We start from the raw sequence: 7795 nt of genomic DNA on the forward strand, positions 1-7795 counted from the left end.
CAATTTCTTATTGTAGCATTCTAATTTCTCGCAGCCGTGGTTGTTTTTTTAAATATTATATTTCTTTTGTAGAACTTCCGAGTCTTTATCGAACCAACGGTAGTCAAAGGCGTGTAAATAATTATTATTGATACCTCGTAATTCTAAAATCCCAATCTGTTGACTAGTCTGATTTTACCCGCTACATTGTAGGACAGTCGACTTTTGCTAATCTAAACAAGGTAGCTTGTTTGCTTTTTTATTTTTCTACAAACAATTTATTATTACATTATTTTTTCACAGCAAGTTTTAGTTGTAAAGAACTTGGACGTACTTCTACTAATACTATAGTTACGAATTTTTTCCATCAATTGACAGCTTTCAGATAATTTGAATATTTCAACAAAAATTCAAAAAAGTGTCAATTGCCAATAGCCCTGTCAATATCGACAACGAACATCGAAAACGCGCAAAGGATCCAACTCAAACAGTGAAAGTTACGTGTATAATTAGCAGTTAATATTCATTGCGATTACGTCATGTAGTGAATATTCATTGCGATTACGTCACGTTTTTTCCCAAAACAATGTACCAGGCTGTCATGAGTCATGAGGAGGTATAGTTTAAAAACAGTGGGATGGGAACGCAATGGACGTATCTGGAATGGGGAGGTTGGTGCATCAGTCTCTGCGAGTGTGAGGCGCGGACGTTGTCTCCTTTTGATACGCTTTGATTGCAGGGTCATGAAAGAGATCTGCATATTTCGCAATGCCTCTTAAAGTAGAGGACCCGATTGCACTCTGCTGCCGTCCTGGTACTCGCAGTGGGTCATGCAGTAGACCTCATCATCCACTTTAATAATATATTCTAGCGATAAACATTATATTGCTAGAGAAATGAAATGTTATTATTCTAAGCCTAGAGAGTAGAAAAAGGAAGATTTATCTTTTAGTTTACTTTTAGTTTTGACCAATTAGCATAGAAAATACTCGTTTGTCGTAACGTCAAACAGATTCTATTAATCAGAGAAAAGTTAACTCATTATTATTCTCAACATAATTCGAATAGCCGTAAGATTTATGTGGACATTGAGGTTTGCCTCAATTTACACACACATTCTCATGTAGAGCTTAAATACTTATAGATCACATCTTGTGTGTGTTACATCTATCTAGACTCTTCTGATACCTAGGATCGTGCTATTTGCTCTCTATCAATATCACCCCATCAAACTGTTGATGGGCGAATATGATTTGTGTATACCTGTCCTCTTCATCTGGACGTAAATAATCATATATCTGTTTCATGCTTTTCAAGGGGTGAGAATTATTCGATACCGGCTATTAATTATAGAGTCATCTCCTGCGTTTTATGCGCTCCTGGTAGTTTGTCGGGGTACAAAACGTGATGCGGGGAAAGCGACTTTATAGCCTGAGATTAAAATGTCCCTGTTTTAGCGTTTAGCTGCTGGTTCAGCTCAGTTTTAAAAAATGTTAGTAACTTTTAATTAAAATTATTTCATTAACATATGAATAAGAATTGTGACGATGTTAAAAATTAACTTTAACATAAAGTGCGTAAGAAATGTTTTATGTGTTCATCTCAATATAGTGACTTGTACTGATCTTTCTTCTTCTTCCTCGGTCCCTCACTGATGAAGTCGCGTCCACATAGTTGTTCCTCCACAGACTGCGGTCATAAGCTGTGTGGACCGCACGATGAAACTTCCGCTCACCGTCTTCCTCACCGCTCACTCTTTTGTACTGATCTAGTCAAAATTGATTTGTATAGTTATAGACAGTTGGAGAAGGTTACGTTGGCATCAAAATAAATGTCTCTTTACCCCACTGGTTAATGTTTCTTTGGTTGTCCTTCATAATAAAACAGTGTATAATAAATAATTACCTTCGAGAATTTTTATCTATAGATTTTATGAATTTCTGGTAAATAAGAGTTATTGTGATGACGTTTAACAACTCAGATGAATTTTACCTCATTAAATCGATTTTTAATAACAATATTAATTAACTTACGCGACGTATTGTAACGAAGCTGCGAGCTCCAAACAGTAGACAATGCACTCAATCGCCGGCATCAATGATACGCGCATGTGCGGAAGCCGTCGCCCATTGATAGATTCCCGCAGGATCAGGACGTAGTAAGCCTCTGTGCTCTCCTGCCCTCCTGGTACTTGACCGTGTTATTATTGGAAATCGACTTGATTGGAGCTAGTATTTGAGTAACTTTGGTAACGCCTTTTTCTATGTTTATTAATTTAAACTTAGGCTGGGTTGCACCATCTTGTTTTAATTTTGACAAACGTCAAAAATCTGTCAAACTCCACACAAAAAGCACCGGTTATAGATAAAGTCACGGTTAAAATAAGATGGTGCAACTCAGCCAATCTTTCTGTGTGGGAGGACTCATAAAAAAAAACTATTCACTTATCTAAAAACAAATAATTATCTAGATTGTGGTGGAAGTCCTGTGGCTAAAACGACGATGACACCACTTTTTTGACTTTCTCTTCAACTCTTTAAAAATACCTACCTCTGCTATTTTGATGTTTCAACTTCAAAGAGATTGATATACTTCCTCGTATTAGATGATCGGTCTATTGAATCCATTGCAAGAAAACCAACATTTACATTTACCCCTTTTAAAACTGTGACGGTTTTTTATCCGCGTTGTCTCTAGTGACGTCGTTGTACTGCCCTCTATGGTTCCCGCTCGCTCCCTGTCTACGAAACGAAACGAACTCGTCGCTGATGTCGCGGGAACGCGAGGAACGTCGCTTTGTTAAGTTGGGTACCAGGAGCGCATAAGGCATCGGAAAGTAGCCGTTGCTAAGGACGCCAGATTGGAGCGTTACTCGGTCTAGAGTTCTAGACGCAGACGAGTTTACGCATGCGTGGAGTGTCCCCATCCCTAGAAACCAAGGTATTATGTGCCTTAATAAAACACAGCGTTCTGTTGAGAGAGCTGTCTATGATCTTTGCCTTATTTTAGTCTATGGTATAAGAAAACTTACCAATTGTCTCTGCTTTATCATCTAGTTTACCTTCTTCATACACCAGCTGGCACCACTTTCTATGGAAATTGGTGATCTGTCAACTTGACATTTCATAGCGTTTGTGATTTTTGCCGCCTACACAGCAAAAATGTTTTCTCTCTTATTTATAAGTATAAAATAAGAATAAAACACAGTTAAAATGTGCAAATAGGAAATATAAGTGAAGCAGAGTGTAAGGGTAAAGAGTGGTGACGGTGAAAGGTTGACTTCTGTCGGCCCGGATGAAGGAAAAGCTCGAAATCCGAGTCGTCTTTTTCAGATTCATCCTCATCATCCTCGGAAATGGAAATGTTTGCTTCACCACCTCCAAATAGGCGACGGAGGCCATGTAAGTGTTAACCCCACTCGTAAGACACTCGGTCGAAACTTGACGACTCAGATGAATGTTATTTCCAACTTTGTTGCGCACCACTTACCTTCTACATCAAGCCTACTAGATGGTAATAGCTTGCAAAGTAGTATTCAGTTCCTCTAAAGAACGATTTCAGTTACTTCGTTATCGTAAAGTGAAGTTAAGATCAATCATAAGGAAGATAGAATATTACTTTTCCTTTTCCTGCTGACTGAGCGAATTATTAATGAGATAAATTGCAGCAATCTGGCTACCTTATAGCGGGTTAAAGGCAGCTAGTTGAACATTCTGTTTGAATGGTGCAATTGTTACTATCATTCTATTCATAAATAAGTAAAATTATTTTTGATTGGGCTTAAAAGGCCTCTTAAATTTAGATGTTAATCATTTATTTCAAAAATTTTATTTTGTAATGTTTGGTTCTGGTTTGATAATCCAAGAACCCTGAAACCACAATGCAATTCTTTGTGGAAAAAAGAGCGGAATCTTTTTAATGAACGCGAGCACTGTTTAAGGTAATTGCTAATATTAACCTTCGTACAACATTACAAAAGGCTCCCCCAACCTAGTCATGGGTGGGTCACAGATCTGGTTGAACACCCTATCATATTTAAATTAAACAATATGCGAGTATACCTACTTAAAAATTCTCAAAAGTATTCAAGATAAGAAGTTAATAGAAACAATGTTTCTTTTCAAAGATGGGCTTTATGCTCATGTTGCGATAAGACATTTTTATCTAGTTTCTGAAATAGTATGTAGATCTTCTTCAGGATCACAATGCACGACCGGTTAGGAAGGTCAACTCTCAGAACACTTACTTTCATCTGCCAGAGCAGAGACTCACAGGCGTTTCCTCCAAGGAATCTTACAACTGAAGCCCTGCCATTTATTTTGTCTTCGGCACTGCAGATTTTTCTCAGCGGTGTCAAGTGGAGTTGCGGAAACTCCTCGTGCCAGTGGCATTTGAGTAATAATATACTTAAAATATAATTTATTCTATTGGGTCATCAGAACAGATCTGTCTTAATCGCTCATGTCTCATACACACTGAGACTTTCAGAAACCTTATTTTTTTGCATGTCAATCGCAAGTAAATAGAGCCAACACAAATATCCTAAATTCCCAAGCCTGGAATACTCTCAGAAACATCATGGCAGAATATTGTCTCTAAATATCTTAAAGGACTGGGATCTTATTTGTGCACTAAGACAAGCTCAAAAACTTGGGACTTTATTTAAAAAAAAAAAAAAAATTATTTATACATTTGCCAACTGCAACATTGACTGTCCCCGGAGGACGTCTCTCTTCAAGCAATAGGTATGGTATGTAAAAGATACAACATCAACTCAAGTCAAAGCATAACTGATTTATTATTTGTATACCCACAATATTAGTTACAATATTATAAACTGTCAATGTCAACTAAATACACAATAGTATGCAGCTGTTTCTGAGAGGATTTTAAGAGGTATAGACGCCATAGACTTTAGTTCAAAGCCGTTGCGGCGAAAAGAAGTCACAGACTTCCAAGTCCACAGACGCAGCGGATGCGTAGTGGGGCGTTCAACTAGGGTTGCTAATTATTTTTTTTTTTTTTTTCGAAAATATTATTATAACAGTAGATTAAAGGTCAGAGAAGGAAAATAGACAGTACTTTACAAAAATTTTACAGGTCAGTGTTACAACGCACACCTAAAATGTAATGTTGGCATTTACTTTTGAAAAATACATATATATTTTTACTAGTGATGATGACACTCCAATGCGATGGAGATGTAGCATTAAGTCATAAGGATCGATTGAATGAAGTTCACATCCTGATACAAGGAGGTACTCGATCACGGGCCCTCCTCAAATTAACCACCAAGCTCCTGAAGGTCACATTCTGACACAGACACAGTCAGAAACGAAGGAGGTACTCGATCACGGGCCCTCCTCAAATTGACCACCAAGCTCCTGAAGGTCACATTCTGACACAGACACAGTCAGAAACGAAGGAGGTACTCGATCACGGGCCCTCCTCAAATTGACCACCAAGCTCATGAACTTGACCGAACAGCTCGACATGACGCTGTCGGCTTGTTATCTACCAGGAGATGGGATTGCAGACCGGGCCATAGGCACGGTATCCCAGACCACCTGTAACATCAAAGGGTCGAGTAGTACCCAGGTGGAATCTATTAGTACCCCAGGCCGCGGAGGCCATACTCAGTGTATGGGGAGTCGCAGACAGAGACTTGTTTGATTCCAGTTAGAATCCATTAGTACCCCCGGCCACAGAGGCTATATTCATTATGTAGGGGTGTCCCAAAATAAACTTATTGGCTTCCAGGGCCACGGCAGTAGTATTAACTATGTTACACTGGACTCAAAAGATGGATGTTAAATATTAAATAAAATTATACTGTTTGTGTTCCTTAAATAAACAAGTAAAATTTTAATTGAAAATTAGCTAATAAATAGTATTATCCATCTTTTGTACCACATTAAGGCAAATAGATCAGAACTCTGATTCTTTATGACGCCCTTCAGCCGTCTCTGGGATTATCAGCTGGATGAGTGTTTTCACCTCCCAGCTACAGACGTTACCATACTTGAATGGCAGACGGAACATACATTCTAATAACATCGGCCCCAGTGCTAATAAAGGATCTGTTAGAGACCCTAGTCTACAACAAGTAGATAAGTTATCTCTCCAAAATTTAAAATTGGTGGTGGAAGGAGCAATCATAAGATGCATTATGTGGGTCAATCTCACAGCATTGACCACAAGTTACCAATTGGTAGTGATGTGGTAGCCAGTGGCGGCGTAGCATGGCTTGGCACGCGGGGCGGTCCGTACCCCCCATATATATCCGCCCCCCCGGGGGCTATGGCACCCCAGAATGGTCTGGTCTGGTGCCCCCCAGGATTTTTGGGTTACCGATTCGAAGATGAAAGATGTTTTACGCCGTTACTGTAGATAGCGCTGCTGTTAGCCAAGCTGTTTTTTACAGCAAAAACTTGCAGTACAAAACTGATACTTAGGTCAGTTGTATCTACCTTTACCTTTTTGTACATCAGTTCCTTAAGGCCATTTCAATTGCAAGGCCAAGTACACCGAGATCACCGGTCTTTAATATTAAATTACTGGAATTAATTTGACTGGTTGCCGGCTGCTGGACTTTCTTCTAGCATTGAATTTTACTTGATAAACAGCTTTCATTCTTCTTCTTGCTTCAGATCGAAGAATCCATGATCTCATTCCTTTGGACACATTACAGGATTACTTTTTTGAAGTATCAGAATATGATCACATTGTGACATTGGCGTATCTAGGGTTGTTTTTCGGGGGGGGCCCAGAACCTCCCCGCTATAGACATGACGTCAGCATTTTGGCTGATATTTGGATCTGAATCTGATTCAACCACCTACAGACTGTCTCTGACTGCTAAGCACCCAGATGAACGCATAATTATGTCCTGTAGTTTCATATTAGTGAGCTGATAAAGACTTCATTTTAATGGAGACCCCAGAGTTATGTGTGAAATTTGTTTATTTCCATAAACAATATGATAACGCCTGTTTTCCAGGTCAAATATTACAAATTGGATTAAGATCATTTTTAGTGAATAATTACTTCTCCAAGAAGTGCAGTGAATATTTGCTTCTCCATGAAGTGTTTGGTCTGCAGTAACATCCAGATACTGGCTGGACAAGAGAGTAGTTGATAAGACCCCCAATATTTAATTGGAGGTGGGGGTATGTATACCTTTATGAAATATTACTGCAGAGACCTACGAAGGAACAATAACATCTTGTATTTATGAGTTTATAATTTTACAAGCATGTTATTAATAGTTAATTGTTTAATGTTATGTTATTCATAACAAGTTTTTAGTAATGTTTTAATTGTTCAAGATGAAAACATGTTTATGTTTATACATATTTATATTTTCAGATGGGGAGATCTTACTATTAACCTACCATAAGTACCAGAATGATTTTATTGGTTGATAAGAAGTTAATGACATAATGTTGATCTCAAGGAGATGTCCTAAATAATTTGAGTTATTTATCCTAAAGACTGGTTTTTTGTTTAATAAGTTTCTTATTGGTTCGTCTGCTTCTCAGAGAGTACAATAAGTTGTTTAATGTATTATTTTGTATTGTGATATTAAACTTCTTTATATTCTTTCATTCTTAATACATTTTATATCACATAGCGTTTGTGCTTGACACCAGCAGATAACAAACAGGTCTCAACAGAACGCTGTGTTTTATTAAGGCACATAATAGAACTGTTTTGCATTACAACAAAACAGTTATTATGTGTAGAATAAAACACAGCGTTCCAGCAAGTGCTTGCTGGTGTTGGACGACTATGAAATGTCAAGTTGACAGATCAC

The 7795-nt window shown here is 38.1% G+C and overlaps 1 long non-coding RNA gene across 1 annotated transcript; it reads left to right on the forward strand.

Annotated features, from left to right (window-relative positions):
* Positions 1–2926: 2926 nt before the first annotated feature.
* On the forward strand, positions 2927–7593 carry LOC135079521 (uncharacterized). Its single transcript, XR_010258814.1, has 2 exons — positions 2927–3380; positions 6980–7593. It is a non-coding gene; the product is annotated as an uncharacterized LOC135079521 (long non-coding RNA).
* The last annotated feature ends 202 nt before the right edge of the window (positions 7594–7795 follow it).

Source organism: Ostrinia nubilalis, chromosome 2 (genome assembly GCF_963855985.1).
Source record: "Ostrinia nubilalis chromosome 2, ilOstNubi1.1, whole genome shotgun sequence".
NCBI lineage: Eukaryota > Metazoa > Arthropoda > Insecta > Lepidoptera > Crambidae > Ostrinia > Ostrinia nubilalis.